Source organism: Aptenodytes patagonicus, chromosome 7 (genome assembly GCF_965638725.1).
Source record: "Aptenodytes patagonicus chromosome 7, bAptPat1.pri.cur, whole genome shotgun sequence".
NCBI lineage: Eukaryota > Metazoa > Chordata > Aves > Sphenisciformes > Spheniscidae > Aptenodytes > Aptenodytes patagonicus.
The window spans coordinates 67263304-67281964 of NC_134955.1; the positions used below are offsets into that span (position 1 = coordinate 67263304).

The following is an 18661-nucleotide window of genomic DNA, read 5'->3' on the forward strand; positions in this document are numbered from 1 at the left end:
GATGCTCTGTGGTTCAACACCATCACTTTGCTCGCCTTCCTGAGTCTTTGAACCAGTCCTCAATGCTCCTGGCCCTTTCCAAGCTCACAACTGCTTGCAGATGACTTCTTGCTTGGGGTTGTAGTCCACCACTCAGGCCAGCAAAGTGAAAGTACTTCTCCTCATTGACACCAGTCCGGTTTACTCACAATCCAAAGCAATGGAGAACTTCACCTCTTTGAGGGTTCCCGAGTCCTGGTGGTGGCAGGGTCTTGTAGAGGTCTTCACATCTGCCACCTGGGCAAAGCTTCATGGTATCGCTGCTGATCAGCACCTTTGTGACATTCCTTCACAGCTCACCTCCTTTCCTGGCTTCAGGGTGAGGCATTTGACTGACATCAGGTCCGCCCAGCTCTCCTGTGAGAAAGTGCATCCCCAACACCCCAAACCACCCCCCCATTCCTTTAGCAGCTTTGAAGCTGAAACAGCTCTAGCAGTGGAGGTGGCGGCTGAACTTCTTGCTGAGAGGAGCCACTCAAGGCTGCAGCTTTGCATTAATCAGCTCACCAGACCTTTCAACACAGCCCAGACAACACTGTTGATAAAGTGGGGTCCAGCAGGTCTAACCGAGCTTGAAACCCAGTGAGATGAGCCTTATTCCTCAATTCGTGCTTCCTCATTCCCACGCTTATGAGGGTCACAAGCCGGCCAAGCAAAGGCTTCAAGTGGGACGAGCCATGTTCATTGGGCTCCTGAAGTGGCTAAGCAGAACCCTAACAACAAAAAAAGCAAAGCCAAGCCAGCCGCAACAATGTCAGAGCATCTCTGCTCAGACACCCAGAGGTATCGTTGCCGTACACTTCGCCACAAGATGGAGGTCACCATGAGAAAGGGCTGAATAAGGCTGTTTTCTGCTTAGCTTTTAGCACAAGCACACCCATCTCAAACCCTCCCTACAACGGAACAAGAACATCCAGAACCTCCAACATCCAGAACCTCCATCTCAAACCCCTCCCCACAACAGAGAGCCTGAAGGTTTGCTGCCTAGCCATTGCACTAAACCTTGAAAAACATTTTCCTCCTTGTCTAACCTCGGTAGTCCATTGCTCCAGGTTAATCCTGCAGTTTGGATGCCCTAAACACACACTAATGAAATAACTCAAAGAGAAAGCAACCCTGAGATCATCCACAATCTCGTGACTGTCCACAGGGGAAGGAAATTGAATAGCTTTTGGATAACAAATCTTTGCAGCATTTTCCAGCACAAGACCTGTAACATTGCAGCAAAAGCTTGAAGAAGCTGCACATTGGATTTAGGTACCTGAAAACTCCAGATTCACTTCACTACTGCAGGAGATTGCCACAGAAAGAGAAAACACCCTGAAATAACTGCTTCTACAGAAAAAAAGCCATTAATGCAGGTTTTTAGAGCTGGCAAGAGCTACCCATCCCCATCGACTGCAACACGAGCTGTGAGAGCAGGAGGAGGGGAGAAAAAGCATCTTCCAGGCAATCACAGACATTTTTTGCCCAGCTGAGTACCTCATGGGGGGAGCAACCCATGCATCAACAGGAGCACTTGAAGCACGCTGGCACTTTATAAATTCACTTTCAGTAGCTTTACCAACACGTCATATGGAGAAGGAATGCAGGCTATGCAAATCCAGCCCCAGACTGCTCCCTGCCTAATCTAGCTTTAGATTCAAATGCTTATTACCATGGCATCTAATCGGGTAATGCGTAATAGACAGGTTTAGTTTGGGCTCCCAGTACTTCAGCTGTGTTCTTACTAAGACACCAAATGCGAAAAAAAAAAAAAGAAACAAAGAAAAAAAAACCCCAACACTGCAAAGAATTCAAGCTCTGGTGGAAAGCAGAGAACAAAAACCAGGCGTGGAAAAAAAGTATTGACACCTACCAGTAAAAGCCAGGCAGATATGCAAACATTTGGCAGCTCACCAAGAACACCATGAACACTGAGTCCTGTTCACACCCCATTGTATCCCTGCAGGGAAGTAGGTGGCTGGTCTTTCAGGGTCTCTCCCTTCCCCACCATGAGACATAAGGTGATGCAAGGATCTCACACAGGCACGTAGGACCCATCTACCAGCAGCTAGCTCCCAGCAGCACCAAGCACAGCTGGTCACACCATAACCTCCGACTACCTTATGGATGCTCTGGGCACCGATGCCAGGACCTCCAGAGCCTGGGTAACACATGCCAACCAGGAGCTGTTTGCTGATTTGGGGAGGAAGGGGTTCCCTTACTGTATCAGAGTCTGCAGCAGGACATGGGGACCATGGGAACATCATTCCCAGAGGCCACCACCTTCCTGTTTGCTGGCACCAGCCACAAAGCAGGGCTCAAACCACGGCCAAAGTCAACTCTGCCCTTACCTGCACCAGGCAAGGTGATTAATTTCACTTCTAAGTTTGTCAAATACAGTCGGTCTGTCCAAGCCATACGTCATCCCTGGTACCTCCAGGATACAACCCAGATGCCAACCTCTTACCTCCACCTGCTCCAACTCAGCCACTATGCGCCAGAAATAACCCAGGGCAGGGACACAGGACCCACCACTCAGGCTTGACAGGTTCTCCTCTCCATCTGCTGCTCATCTGCCACATTAAGCTTTCCTGTGATGGAAGACGGTGAGGTCTTCAACACCATCGTCTAGCTCCCACCTTCAGGATGCCGAATCCCAGCAGCTTGTCGTCCCCTGCCTCCGCAATGCCGAATGGCACGCAGACCTGCAACCAGCTCCAGCAAAGTGTCAAGACATGCAAATGTTGCTACCAGCCTCTGAAGACCCTACAAGACTGCGTTGACCCTGCTACGCTACAGAAACTACACTCGGTGGGGTAAGTAGCACTAGAAATAGCAAGACTAACAAAGAGGAGATTTCCCTCTGTGAACCTAAGCGATATAAGCCACATTTATATTAAGGCTGCAGGATGAAGTTACATTTATTAGACATCCGAGAATTCACACAGGCAAACATCCCCCCTGCAACGCCTACATGTCTATGCAGAGTCCTGCAGCGTAGGCTCTCTGGTGTCTCATAATGTGGTAAATCCAACCAAAGCACTCTTTATGGCTTGGATGTTCGTAACATTTATGTGTATTCCCTGGTGTCTAGTACAAACTGAGTTTTCATTGCATCCCTTCCCTTAATAAAAATCCTCCACAACACCCTTCTAACCTCATGCCTGTTTTGACAAAACTTGCAGCAGCTCCACATATTTGAGATGAAAATAAATCTGGAAGCGAGGACAAAACCAGCCAATGGACTTGATAAATTGTCAGTGATGGGGGAGGAGGAGCAGATGGACAGACCAACTCTAAAGCTTCCTTTCATTAGGAAACTAAACTAAAATCATAGGTTAACTTTCAATGATGCACGTTATTACTGAGGAAAGTGAGGCGGCTGATATTCTGCCTCTCAGGCACGTCCTCTACGCTTCATCATTTACTGAATGAATATTCAAATGTTTTGAAAGGAGAAGGAAAACAAACCCAATGAAACCAGAGGTTGCAGCTCGCAGTGTTTTCATAAGCCTGTTCAAAGACCAAGCCAGATTTACCAGTGCCTGCGCTGCTGCCCAGCTGTGTGGGCGGCTGGCCGGGCTCTCCCTCCGGCTCTGCATCTCCCCAGCTCACAGCAGTGCCTGGAGCTGGTCTGGGGGCACTTTTTTCCTCGCTCCTGTAGCTGAAACAACAGCAGGGATGGATAAATGAGGTGGAAAGAACCCCTTTCCCACACAGCCCAGCCCACAGCACAGAGGGAAGAAACCCTTTGCAAGACTCCCCGCCCGAGGACATGGATGGAGATGCTAGTGGGGGAGTCCTTCCCAGCACTGAAGGAGCCACGCAAATAGTATTCACCTGACCATGCAGACTAAATACCCCAGCAAAGTCATATTCATTTATGAGCCAAAAAAGAAAGAGTTCGCATTCCTGTTATTTACAGCACTACCGCTTCTGGAGCTCTGTCTACAACAGTCTCCGGGACAGGGTCATTCCCAGTGATGACTGTGAAGAGGTCCTTCATCCCACCTTGGCACAGGGACTCATGGATAGTTCACACACGTATTTCCAAGGGAAAAAATATTTCAAAGCTTCAGAAGCTGCATTTCTGGAGCTGTGCGTAACACACATGCGAAGAGCATGGTTCGCTTATGATAACCTAGGATGGCAACCCACTTGAGATGTAAAAATAATTTAATGAATAAGTATATTTAGATTTATAACCCCACAGCAGCTTTATTTATAGGGATGCCAATCACTTTTACACAGATATAAAATTGGCTGGCAGAATGCCTTAGACTATATCCAGAAACCCATCTGTAACAAATCTAAGCCGTGATATCTCTGCATACGTTTGGCCAAACAATAATGCTAATGCCAGCCATCTTGACTTTAAACGTACAGATGGGCCGAGGGGGGCTCGCCAAGCCTGCCACACGGCCGAAGATGGATGAATTTTGCTATCACCTACTATAAACTGGTTGGAGAAAGGACCAGATGAAGGAAAACCAGTCACTGTCTGGGCTGTGTGGATGCTAATACCAATGCAACGCTGGCTGGAGAGCAAGCCAGCATCCAGCTGGCTACAGGTGAACCTCTTTCAAAACCTTTCATCACTGAAATGAGGAGCTATAAGCAAGGAAAAAAGACCCACTGGAGCTCTGCAGCACCTTTTAAAAGTTGAGGGGATTAAGTGAGGGCTCTTGCATATAGTTTTTTCGATCCATCGCTCAAGACACAAAGCTGGGACAGAGGAAGATGCAGGAGAAATTAATTGAAAGTCATTGCTTGGCTCTTGATCTCAAAGCAGACGAGGATTTCTCGTGATACTTCTCCTCTCCCACCACTGCCCAGGATCTCACAGCTTTATCTAAACCTGCAGATGTCAAGGGAAGAGGTTGCTGTTGATGTCCACAGGGCTGGCGTTGCGGCATCCCAAACTACCCCGTGTCGTCGGGGTGGATCTGGGGGCTTTCTGTTGCTGCCCCTCCAGCTCAAGCAGGGACCACCTGGAGAACTGAAAAGTCGTGTCTAATTCACAAGAAACAAAGAAAAAACTGCTCTTCGTCCCAGTGGGGCTTCTGGGGTCTGGTAATCTCAGAAATGGGGCAGAACAGGGATGGCTCCATGTCAAATACAGACTATGGGTAAATGGATCTCATCCATGAAAGTTGCAGTATTTTGGCAAATGCCAAGGTGGAAAGGTTACTCTGGAATATTACTTTGAATAGCTCTGGGAACAAACCCAGCATTAATTTTCAACACTTATTCAGCAAATGATTTGAATAAACTGAGGGAGGCTTGCGCACACATACCGACAGCATTATTTGGTAGATTTTTTTGCCTCTGCTCCTTAGATAATTTATGAGAAAACAACTCCCAGCAAACATGATCGCCTTCCTGTTCGATGCATGGATTCAACTGACCCTGCCTTGGGGACAAGGTAACCTCTCAAGATCCCTTCCAGCCCAATTTTAATACCATTTTACACCGCAAACTGCTTACATGCTGGCATTTGCTCTGATCCAACCCTGGAAATAAGTATGTCTAAAAGAGTAATTGATGGAAAGAAAAACCAGAAACCCAACAGCAGTTCCCTCTCTCAAGGACAAAGCAAAGGAAAACACCCAGACGCAGAGCTATGACATCCTCGATCCAAATGTTTTCCAAAACATTTCCAAATGTTTTCCAAAGCTTCCAGCTGAATCTTTCACAGCTAGGCTGCGACTCCACCAAAGCCTCGGGCTATGGTTGCAGCCCGTGCCGTTATTTGAGTGCAGCATCACGGTGCGTTGCAGCATGTGCCGAGGAGATGGTTGGCGATGACTCTTCCAATGACACACCTGCCAAAACACACCCAAGACCTTTGTGCAGAAAATACAGCGTTTTGAAGAAAAACTGCCTCTGCTTTCTCAACAGGGCATCTTCCAAAGTGACGGAGCTTGACTGCTACGTGGGCTTTCAGGAAGAGAGAGTCAGTGAATGCACGTGGCCAGATGTCCTCACCTTCACGGCAGGCTTTTGAGTTTATTCCAAGCACCTTAGGAAATCACTCCTCTGCCTCTAATCCTTTGTAATTATGGAAAATAATAAAATAAATAATAAAATAATACAAAAACTATTTAAAAAGCCCACTTATGGAAAGTAAAGAGAGAAAAACATACATTTTCAACACTTCAGCAAGAAATACTGAAGTTCTGTCCGAACACCAACAAACGTGGACACTTATGGTTATTAGACAGCCAAAACCGAGACGGTTGTGGGAGATGCTGGTCTGAGCAGCTGACCCCAACTGCAGCAGCCAAAGGGCGAGCAGCGAGGTCTCAGCAGAGCTCAGCTGCAAGAACCAACTGCTCTGGGGACCGGGGGGCTGGCACACAGCAGGTCCCTGTCCCCAGCCTCCTCACCCCGCTGCTGACACAACAGCTTCCACCCACGCCAATGGCCTCATCAGAAACAACAGCGCCTATAAAGCAGAGTCTCAGAGGTCCTTCGAAAGCTGATCTCCACCTCTTTCAACTTGCTTCTGGACACAATCAAAACCCAGAGCAGGCTCCTTTCCGAAGGAGCCCTCCTATCAACTGTACGTGGGCTTTTGATTAGACCTTTCGCAGAGTTGAAAAAAAAGCCTTGCTAGAGGATGATAAAGTCTAGACACTACAATATATTTTCCAGCTGATCCAGCAAACCTAAAAAGCCCTCCCTTGATCTCGGACTGCCACGATCAAAGCCATTATCCCATTCAGAGCCCTTCTGAAACTTTAGCTTCCAAATGTGCAAGTTATTTTTAAAATCTAAACCAGGCCAAGCCTCTTGTTTGGAGTTCTATGAGGAAAACAGGGTGTGCTCCTCCCAAACCTTCCCCCGCCACGTCTGGAAGTGGCTGGTAGGCACATGGCGGAGGGCGAGAGCAGGGAAGCGGCCCCGTGTCTGGGGGCACTTCAGTGGCACCCGGTAGCCACGGTCTGCTTGCATGGGGGGACGTAGCCCGTCCCCTCAGGGTGGCTATGGTGTGTGGGAATATTCCCCATCCTTGACTGAGATGAAGTTTTTTGGAGAGTAAACATCCTTTGCATCCCCATCCTTAGGATTTGTGTCTGCCTTTGGCATCCTCCGTCACACGGGTGTGTTATTCTGGGGCTCAAGAGGAGGAAACAGCTTGAAATGCTTTCATTTTCTACAGGAATTAAATAAAACTAAGAGCTACACATTTCCTTTACCAGGTAGCAGGACGCCCAAGTGCACAAAGAACATCCAGTTCTGCATCAAGGGACAACTGAGGAAATAAGGTATTCCGGGGGGGGGGGGGGGGGGGGGGAAATAATTCTCCAGTCTCTTGGAGGAGTGTTTCAGGTGGCTGAAAGGAAAGAAGAAACACACAGCCCTGCAAAAGCGTAGGAAAGCCAAAGGGGCATCAGCTCTGCCTTAAGTAGGATGCTCAAAGAGAGGTGATGGAAGACCAGCCGGCTCATCCCAGACCAGCCGGTGCCGCTTGGTGAGCACCAAACTTCCTGGCATGCAGTGGCCTCCGTGGGAGAGGGGACCCGTGGTCAGTCCCAATCACCGAGGCTCACAGCAGCCAGACTGGGAGAAGTCAAGGGATGGGTGGTCTGGAGTGACAAGGAGCTTGGGGAGAACTGGAAGGGCTTTTTGAAAGCACGTGGCCACCAAGCTGCACCTCCTGTGTCCCAAGGTGGACTTCTAACAGTGGGACGTTCTTCAAAGAGAGATGGGGACAGGTGACTCCTGCCACAGAAAGGAGAAGAGAGCAACATGGAGCATTCACATGCTCCAAAGCTGTTTAAAAGCCAAACGTAGCTCCCTAATGAATGCTTCGTTTAACTAAGCAGCTTCTAAAGCACCAGGAAAACAAGCCAGTCATCTCCTTTTCCTCCCAGCATCTGCCTCCACAATGCTGCCCACCTCCCTTCCCCTCCGTGCTTTCACCCTCCTCAACTCCCAGCAGCTCTGCTCCTCCTCCCCACCTCTCCCTCTGCCCAAACCAAGCAGATCTGCAAAAGGCTGAGTGAAGCAGGCAGGCATACACCAGTAGGATGGGGATCAGAGACCCACCACCCACTCCAGAATCCCCTGCTGTGGCTGGAGGGGCCACGCCGGGCAGGAGCAATGGCTGTGCTGCACATCACACATCCCCAGCGCTTCAGGAGGTGTTGTCTGAACCTCCACCAGCTTTCCAGCTGGGTAAATCTCAAGGAAAAAAATCAGGTCGACAGCCTTCCTTAAGAATATTTCCATCAAATCAGACTTTTTCCACCCCCATGCACAGCGGAGCAGAAAGAGCAAGGGCCACCAGCAACCCGGTGCCAGCTGTGACAGCCACCGCGTCGGTCCCAGAAGGGACAGAGGATTTTCCGGCATCTCCCCAAAATGTTGCTTGGGAGCTGGGTGAGGCAGACAGGACGTGGGAAACCTGCCCAGCTTCAGCTCTGCCGCAGCACAGAGTCCAACACATGCCCTAACGCTGCGGTTCATCTTTACTCTCCCCAACAAATGCAGAGAGGAGATGGACCTGAACCTTAACCTCCATGCAAGCGCATTTTGCTGGGTCTACTGAAGCCACCAAAGCCCTGCAGATCACAATGGTCCCACCTTGCCCTTGCCCTGGCCCTGTCCCTCTAACAAGCTTCTCCCGAGGAAGGAGAGCAAAGCCCCGCTGTGCATCCGTAATCCCCAAGAAGGGCTAACACAAAGTTACTGACCTTGAAAATTTATGGTTCCCATCACACAGGAGAGCAGAGGAGCTGATGGCAATGGCTGTTTCTGGATTTAAAAGGATCTAAACCCATCATGGAAGCAGCGTGCACCCTGAACCCTCGTCCCCAGAGTTTGCACGCTGGACACGTTAAATGAGGCGGCGAGGGCAGCTGACGAGCCAGCATCCCGGCACTCAACCCCTACCACCCCAGCTTGGGAAGAAAGAAAAACCAAGGGAAAAAAAGCAAATCATCCAGCCTCACGCTGCCATCAGCATAGTGGCCACCCGAAAATATGTGATTGATCTAGGCGCCGAGCATGAACCAGGGGTGGGTTCAGCACCACATCTGTCTTGTTGCGAGGCTTTCCAGCCATCCCATCCTCTTCTGCAGTGTTTTTCTGTGTCTTTCTCATCTCCCGTGTTAAAGAGATGGGAAATGTGTGCATCACTGGTCTGCCTTCCCAAACCAAACGTGGAAATACAGGCTGAAAAACACCCAATTTCTAATCCCGGCAAACTTATAGCAGTAACTTATTTCCAGGCAGAGCTGTGATTTTTATAAGGGATACTACTGGCTTAAGGAGTCAAAGGCGTAACTGTACAAGCGAAAGCAAAAGCCCTTTATTTCTGTAAAGTCTTCCCCCCCGCTCCTGAAATGACAGGGAGTAACACAGTTCTTGCCAGTTTAGTGGGGTATACATGAAGGCTTGGCTGAAAGCAACCTCATTAAACTGGCTGGGTCGTTAAGCACCAATCCAAACACGCAGTCCTCTGATCACCGCATGACGGGCTGGGAACCAAAGGCAACTTGCAATTAAGCCCGTGACAATCAGGAAAAATCCTTACAATCCCCCTCCCCACCCCAAGCAGAATCCATCAACACCATCCCCACCCTCCCTTCTCTTTTTTTTTTTTAATTTACTTACATAAGCAGCATGACAGGTAACTTGGAGGAAATCAGATGCTTAATGATTAAGCGACACTGAGGCAGCACTCTGGAAGATAAATACGCCCTCTGGAAACCCTGCCACAAAAACAGAAGGTATAAACAGACAGTAACTATTTATTCTGATTAAATCTTGGAAGACCTGAAATACCCGACTGCAGCAGAACAAAGCTGGTGTGCGCAGGGCTGCTCACAAAAATAAGTCACACCCTTTTTAAAAAGAATTCACCCAAATAAACCTAAGTGCTTCTGTGTTGTTTTTGTTTGCGTGCGTGTTTCTTAAGGTCTAGGCTGATAGGAAACCTCTGTGGTACCCCGGAGGGATCCCATTGCCTTCAGCTAAAATTAGACTTCAAGGAAAGCAGGCGAAGACGGGTGTCTCCAACCTGTGTTGGCACAGCGAGGCTCCCACTGCGGGCTTGAGGAGCGTCGCGTCGGGGTTTTTCCTCCCCTCCCATCGAAACCAAAAAGAGAGGGGGTTTTGGATTAAAAGAAATTAAGGAAAAGAAATAAATAAGGCATGCTCCGAGGGAGAAGGGAGGGGACAGCAGGTCTACCCCGTTGCCAGGCTCAAAGGGACCCAAGCAGGGACCAGGATGCAGGGAGGTGAGGATGCAGCTGAGCCATGGGGACAGGACAGGATGCAATGGGATGCTCAACCCAGCAGTGAGAGGAACCGGCAAAGCCCACCAGCAGCTCACCCACCATCATGGATGCAGAGTAAGGCACCTGCTTTATCGTGGTCTGTGACACCAGTGCCGGGAGCCTCTGTTACAGCAGACGGCGTGCAGAGCAAGACAAGGGGATGTGCTCAGTAGACATTCCCCTGCTCTACTTGCCTTGGAGGAAAACCATCATTTTCCTCCTCCCCTTCTCTCTGCCCTCCCCCAGCACATTAAATGCCAGCGGAGCTCAGGGGAATATTTAATCTCAAAGCTCTGTAATCAATCAGTTCACCCTCACGCATGAGAAAGAGTCACAGCAGTAAGCACCAAATCCCATTTCTATCCAGCAATACGACGTTTTAATTACGTACACAAAATTTCCCGTTTAACATAAATCCTGAACAGATCCAGGCAGCCCCGGGGTGGTGGGTGGGGAAGGACATGGTGCCGAGGAAGAACATGGGGATGGGGGTGGGGGGAAAGGGAGGAGAAACCATCCTGGCAGTTATTTACAATGACAACTTTATACGGCTGCTCCAGTTTGCCATTGGCACCACAGTGCTTTGACCTCGCGTTCACCGTCCCAGAGGATGGGCAGCAGCGTGGCGAGCAGCAAGCCCGCATCCAGCCCTGTCACCAGAAAATGCATCGGTTTAATCCCAACGCGCCAGCAAGCATGCAGGAAAACGGGGACAGAAAACGCACGACGGACACACATGGAAAGGTTTGGGCCAGGCTGTGATACAAATAACAGCAAGCGGGCCTCGCCACTGGTGCTGCGAGAGTTACTCCAAAAACTGTTCACATCAGAGGGAGCCTTTCTAGCTGGGTTTGCGCAAGTTTGGGATAGTTCCCTGTAAACACCTGGTCTTTTCCAAGTGCAAGCACGGCCGGACCAGCAGGACCATCAGACAGCCGCCAGTGCAACATGTAGGCAGCTGAGAGCAACACCTCTCCTTCACCCAACCACACCAGTCACGAGTGGCATAGCTCAAACAGCTACGTTAAAATATATGCTTTTTTTTTTTTTAAATATAAACACACGCACAGACGTTTCTCATATATAGGAACAAAAGAGGGGGCGACCCCCTGAAACCCCGTGTGCAGCTCAACTGCTCTCTGAAGCGATGAAGGAAATGAGAAGCAGAGACCAGGCACACACCCGCTCGCCGTGGCGTGGTTTGGCTCTGGGAATGTTTTTGGATTCCCCAGCGTGAGCTCTGACCTCCAAGAGCTGCAAAACAGTCTCGGAGCCACTCTGGAGGCGAAGTGGAGGGGTCCCTGGGTGCTCAGCCGGGCAGGCGGAGCAGGATGGAGAGCCAGGCTCTGGGTGCCCATGGGGACGGCCGACCCCAGTCCATGCTCCATCAGCTCGGAGGTCCCCAAAACACCCGTCATGCCCCAAGAATGAGTCAGGAACCACATTCCGCACACGACAACAGCCTTGCATCCCTCAACACAAACAAAACACCCCAAACCCATGGTGTGTGGCAGAAAGCAAGGTCCCCTCCCAGGGGATGAACCCACTCACGACCACCACTCCAGCCCCAGTAGACCATGGTGCTCGGACCCAGCAAGGGAAACAAGCTTGGGATTGGGGATCTCAGGGTTATCTTTGACTTCTCTATATGTAGCAGAGCTGGGTTTTTGAACCCTCTTTTTTCAGGCCGATCCCATGGCAGGCTTCTTCAACACGCGTGCATTGCTTTCAAAAGATGCATGCTCCTTGGCTCGCAAAAGTGGTTTTTGGAAGGGGAGGTGGCGGAGCGGAACAGGAATTTTTCAATTCCTCTCAACAGGAAACATCATGCAGAGATCTACTGCATATAGATACTGCATGTTTCCTACAAAGGAAACCTACCTGTAACCAAGATTTCCACACCGTGTCTCCTTCCAAAGGCCAACACTGCCTCCCTTCCTTTAATTTTTGGCTTCAGTTTCCCCAAGACCTGTAACATCAGGAATTGCTTGGCACAAGGGACAAATTCCTCAAGCTCCACAGGCATACCTAGAGAAACTATTACACTTACACCCTCCCTAACCTCTTTAGCCCATGCTGGGAGATGCACAATTAAGAGGGACTGGGCACTAACAGCCGCCCGCAGCGTGTTCCTGGAGGATCCAGCCATATCCCCATCGTCTCCCAAAGAGCAGGACTTTGCAGTGCTATGCAGGACAGAGATACTTGGTGCAGTATCTAGAGCAAATTAAGCCTCCCATGCACAGCAGCGAGCATGGATTTATTGATTCATGGAAAACGTCCTTCGAAACGACTTCACTCAGATTAACGGGACAAGACAAAACGAGGGCTACCCTCAGCAGTAAGAGGCTGCAGCGCTATCATTTCAGTCCCATACTCCAGAAAAAACCGCTCTTTCGGAGCAGACACTTCTAATAGGGCTTCACGGGGCTGGCGGAGGATGATACAGAGGCCAGCATGGATCTGTGCCACGTCTCACCTGGTCCCCACCTCTCTGCCCCAAGGCAGGCAGACCCGATGGATGATTTTTGCAAGCAAGTAGGTAAAAATGCTGCTTCACATCCACAGAAGCTCCATCCACACCTGCTTGTTGGTTCATGTAGGGCTGCAGTTGCCAGGCAGGGTGGGATGCAGGGTCTGGATGCAGAGGCTGCTGCTGCCGATGGCATCCCATGCGCTGCTCATCCTAACGGGGCTGCCTGCCGTGGGGCAGGGAGGTGGGGACCTGGTGAGACGTGGCACAGATCCACACTGATCTCTTCTGCATCGTCCTCCTCCAGCCCTGTGAAGCCCCATTAGAAGTGTCTGCTCTGAAAGAGTGATTTCTTCTGAAGTATGGGACTCCCAAGCATTGCAGCCTGTTAATCTTATCCGCTTCTCTCGATACAGAGGGCTGAATGCACTTTTGTCAAGCTCAAGCTCCCTCCTGGAGCCGCCAGCGGTCTGGACCCAGGATGTCAAGATGAGGCTGAGGCCATTTTCTGTGAGTGTTTGTTCTAGTGCTTAAATGCAGCTCAAAAATAAATAAATATACGGATGTACCTGTGCCTTGCTCTGGATAGCATGCACCCAGCTCTGGCTTCCAGATGCAGGCTGTTTGCTAGACTGAAGAGCCGCTGGATGCCCACCACCGCCCCCCTGACAAAGCAATACACGCTTACATTTTTTAGCTTCTTGATGAAAAGGCGAGAGGAACACTCAGGCTCCCCCAACATGAAGCATTTCCCCAGCTTTTATGCACGTGTGGCACTTTCCCGCACCCTCATCAGTCAAACCAGCCCCATCAAACACCGATGGCAGGGTCAGGCACTGCCCTTCCACTGCGGGCTCAGCAGGAGCCCTGCTCCCAAACTGCCTTTGGCAGGAACAGTCTGATCACGGCTCGAACCGCTTTCCACGGCTCCAGATCACCTCCTGGGATCAATTCCCAGCATCCCCATCTTCAGATCATCTCCTAGTTTTTAAAATCAGCACCAATTTGAGACCTACTTTAAAAAAACATCAGCGAAGATGCTGAGTCACATTGGATGCCTCCAGGATGGTACCTGCGGAGGTCTTCTAGGAATGCCTCCACCTCATGTGAACTCCCTCGCTAGTAACATTAAAACTACAATTATCTCTGCAGATTAATAAAGGGTACCACATCTCTGGCAGCAATCTGAGGCAGGGACTCCCAGCAGCGATGAGTTCAAGTTATCAGGGCGTGCAGGCACACACAGCTGTGTTTGTAGTCCCCATCGCTCGCAGTCACCCACGCCACGCCATACTGCCTCACCCGGTCCCCAAAACACACCCCATCCCCCCAGCACCGATTCGTATTTTGATAAACAAACGTGTCTCATCACATCTATTCACTTAATTCGCCATCGAGGGGTTGCCATTCCCACGTGCATTGGCTTTGCAGAATAAAACGCTAATGGGTTTCGCATCCCTGGTGTGACACCGTCCCTTGCCTCCTCCCAGCCCCAGGGCACAGCTCCGCAGCATCCTTCTGACTTGGGGACTGGCAACCACCACCCTGGATGGACCACCTGCCCCCGCCCTGCTATTTGGGGGTGGTGGGGAGAAAATGGCTCCTTTACATGGTGAGAATTAAAAAAAAAAAATAAAATCAATGGATTTGTATCACTGCAGCAGCCCAGGATGCTTGCAATCATCCTCTTGCAGCAGATGGGCTGTGCACAGCTCCGAGAAGCATCCAACATGAGTGCAGGTGATGGAAACGGAGGGCACCGGCTGCCGCTCACAGCTCTCACTGACACAATAAACAACAACACAGAGCCCAGAGCTGGGAAGGCTGCAAGCCCTGTCAGCCCTTCCCAGCCCTGGCGAGAGGGAGAGCGAGCTGGCACGTGTGCTTTGTGCAGGTCCTTACACTCCTGGCTGTCAGGTCCAAGAGCTTTCTAGTTGTGCCGTCTCAGAAATCACCCTCATCGTGAATATCTTTGAGGCCAGGCACAGCAGCATTCAGGGACTATCACTCTCTGCTGCAGTCCTAAAATGAGCTCTGTGCTCTCACCGTGGCGTGGCTGGTACCCAGATGAGGCGGGTGAGCCCATGAGCATCCCTGAGCACCAGGCGCTTCCCTTCAGCTGCTGCCCATGCACACCCGAAGCAATACAGAACAGGTACAGATATACCTTTAAAGTCAGTGCAACACAGGAATATGCAGCCAGCAAATACCCACTTCTTCGCTCACTGGAAATCATTTAAAATGGCAAAGAGGAAAGGCAGAGCGCAGGGCTGGAGCCAACGCCAGCAAATGCTGTGGGGATGAAGGGGTAGAGGGCTGAGGACGTGCCACCACCCGCCGCGGTTTTCACCCTCGCCAGGGGACCTTCTTCCAACTATACAAGTGCTGCTCTGCCCCTGAGACACTGGGAAAGCACAAACCACCCTGCCCTTGGAAAGCAGATCTCTGCTTTTCTCAAATAAACTCGGGCATCACCACAGAAGCCGAGGAGTTGATCTTTCAAGGGTAAAGCTGATTCCCCCCGTCCTTTATCTAAAATTTGCCTCCCCTCTCCATCTGTAAGCCAAATCAGGGATAAAGCAGGTCAGTGGCTCATTCTTTTCAGTACCGTGAAGATATATACATATTTATTTATTTATTTAAATTAAAGGGAAACTCATTCACTTAAACACTTCAATCAGCTTAATTATCCCTTTCCAGGAGTTTTGTGGGGTTTTTTTTCAAGTAACAGAAGCAACGAATCATCCCACGGAGAGCAAAAACCCATTTTCCCCAGAAGCCCTCACCTCCAGCCACGGCTGCAGCCATCCGGGCTCCTCCCAGCACACCGGGGTGGAGGAGCGGGAGAGCACGGTGGGCCGGTATGGCACGGCACACCACGCTGCCAGCGCACAGGCGGATAAGGGGGTTAAATCCAGCTGCTCGAGGATAAGCTGGTCACATACTGCAGATAAGCGAATGGCGAATAGCGGTTTGCCAAGCTACAGCAAATACCGGCACAAGTCACTTGCATGACTGTCACTGGGTATTTAACTCAGACATTGCTGATATTGGAGACCCTGAAGCCACATTTCGTTAAAGCTCTCCTGATGAACTGCTTTCTTGGCTATTTTGAAGCCTGCAATAGAGAAGGCTGAAAAGACAAAGTGACTCTTGGCTTTGAGGCTGGCACCCTGGAGAAGATGCAGCAGCGCTTTTTACCTGTTGTGACTTTTTGATCTTTCGAGGACTCTCGTGGGGCCAAACACAGAAGAATCTGAGATGCTGTCACACAAGACAAACCTCGGGAGATAAAGCAACCAGAGACCCACCCAGCAGCTCCGGCAGAGCACCAACACAGACAGACCGGGGTGCAAACAGGTGGCCCCCAACACGCACACGGCCACAACTTGCCGTTCTTAATCCCAGGCACATAAATTCCGCGGCACCTTTGGACTAATACACTAAATTTCCCCACTGGCATTTAGTTTCCCTTTTGCCTTCCAAAACTAAAACTTCTTCCAATTGCTGCTCAAGCTGACCAATTGCTTTTTATTCCTTTGCATCCAGAAATCCTGAACTGCTGCCTCTGGGAATTCTGCAAAGATGGAGAGGGCCCTTTTCTCTGTCCTGAAGCCACCAGCCATTCCCAGGTAGCTGCAGCACAGCCACTAAACTTTAAAATCTGTCAGACGATGAAAAGCTTATGGCTACACTGCAAGACCTAGTGCTTCCAAAATCTGCAGTGCCCAAAAAGCCAGAGCTAGAGAACTCCATGCAGCTGCCTGTCGATCATCCTGCACCTCAGCCGTGGTCCAGATATAGGTTAGCAGGAGAGAGCAACAAGGGTCTTGGCCACGGGATGCCCCATCCCGCTCTCCTCCTGGCTCTGTTCAGAGGCAGCCAGCAGCATCCCGTGTTAGCGCATTTTGCATAATCAAAATTGGAGTTAGCCTCCATAACCACAACTCGAAGGGTATATTTAACTCAACTAGAAGACAAAGGAGATCAGGTCCACCGCAGATTAAATTAGCTGAGCCTGCTTACGCCAGGAGCTCCCGTCTGCCATCGACCACGCCTCGCGTGGATATATTCCTCCTAGCTCCACAATTTGGCTCATCTGCAGCAGCTACGTCCTTGCACAAGCACAACATCGTGATCCCACCACCAACGCCCCATAACCCACTGCCGGCAGAGCCCATGGAGCTGGGGCGGCAGCGATCGGGTGGCAGCCAGGAGGGCTGGGATGGGGAAAACAGGATCCTTTCCAACAAAGGGAGCACAGTTCACCTGGCGTGTTCTTTCCCTCCTTCCCTTGAGATCACTCTCCCCACCGTTTGGCCACGACAGAGAAGCCAGGCATTCAGGGAAGAAGATATTAGGCTACGCAATGCTCGTCTGTAGTTACTTTACAAATAAAGGCGACCATCATGAATGTTTGCACCCTAAAAGAAATCCCAGTGCCCTTCCCCCACCTACACCTCCCAAAGCAGAGCACAAATCCAGCTGCTCTGCAATCTTATCTTGACAGAGAAACAGTCTGGGATAGAGATATAAGGGTTCCCCGAAGGCACGGTTTATTAAAGGCATCTTTATTTAGTCAGTTCCCTTCAAAAACGCCGCACTGAAGCGCTTGTTCCCAGACCAGTTTTCATCACAGCAGCAGCAAACACCACCCAGGCAGGGTCCCCCAGCCCAGTGATGCAACGTGCCCCCCTTGAAAGCCACGGGGTTTTCCCAGGCTAAAAAGCAACCCAGGTCCAGGGGGATAAACCCAGGCCAAGGCACTTTGGGGTACCCACAGCTGAGAGTCACCAGGAGCTCCCAAATGTGCCCTGGTCTCGCCCCAGGGATGTTACAGGAATGGGGACCAGCACGTTAATGAAGTCCATGGGACGTTCCCTATTTATCCAGCAGCTTTGCCTCCGACCCTGTGCTGGGCACGCTACTGCAGAGGTTTGCACACTAGCAGCCAAATATACCTAATCCCAGATTTCAAGAACCGGAGCTACAAAACCACTGCACAAAGAGGCAGCGGTTCGCACGTGTCCTGGGGAACCTCCCCGCAACCAACGCCACTCCATTTATCCAACACGCGATCTTTACACGTTCAGCTATTTTCATCCCACCCTGCTATTAATGGATGCAAAAGGCAGTCGGGTAAGGTGTTAGACAAAAATCTCATTTAGAGATCAAGACAAGCTTAATTGGTTTCTAGCCAGACCTGCATAAAGATGGGTTACTCCACAAATACAGTTGCTAATCTGCCCATTACACTCCCTAAGCTCCCACCGACAAAGAAAAAGAAAATAAAGAAAAGATGCACAAAGGAATGCAGTATTTTGAGCATGCTACTTCCAGCGAGTAACACATCAGAAGCGATGAATTCTGCAAGAATAAGGGCTTTGCTTTTCTTTGAAGGAAAAGGATAACTAAGTGGTAAACAAAATAACAATAAAAAGACCTAACGTAGATCAAATCTGCATTTTCCACAGGCAATCCCCATCTATTTTGGGTTCTTTAAGAGCATTTCCAGCAGCTATTGTTTCTACAGGCAGGCAGAAGCAGGGGAAAAGCTTATGCAGCCGAGGAGACGTCATGTCACAAGTGACGGAGTAGAAAGGATGGAGAACCTCGTGATTAAAAAGCACAGGACTGAAACCCTGGAGAGCTGAATTCACTTCCTAACTTAGCTGTAAAAAAAAAAAAATTAAAAATCATGAGTTTCCTGTGTGATCACATCCTAGCTGATTTATTCAAAAACCTGGTGTTGAAAAGCGAGGGAGGGGGAGGAAGCAGGAGGAGGAAGGGGAAGACTCGGTCCTGTGGGCTTTTAATAGGCTTGGGGTTAGACCAGCACTGGCAAGCTGCTAATATCCATCTGCCCTGGGCACTG

At 50.1% G+C, this 18661-nt stretch overlaps 1 protein-coding gene across 7 annotated transcripts in view; it reads right to left on the reverse strand.

Annotated features, from left to right (window-relative positions):
- DAAM1 (dishevelled associated activator of morphogenesis 1) overlaps positions 1–18661 on the reverse strand; it is a 97816-nt gene that overhangs the window by 69528 nt on the left and 9627 nt on the right. For 5 of the 7 annotated variants that reach the window (XM_076345663.1, XM_076345668.1, XM_076345667.1 and 2 more), the window contains exon 2: positions 9649–9746. The exons of the other annotated variants lie outside the window; for them this stretch is intronic. The gene's annotated coding sequence lies outside the window, so the exon portion shown is untranslated. The remainder of the gene's footprint in view (positions 1–9648; positions 9747–18661) is intronic. 7 annotated transcript variants of the gene reach the window in all.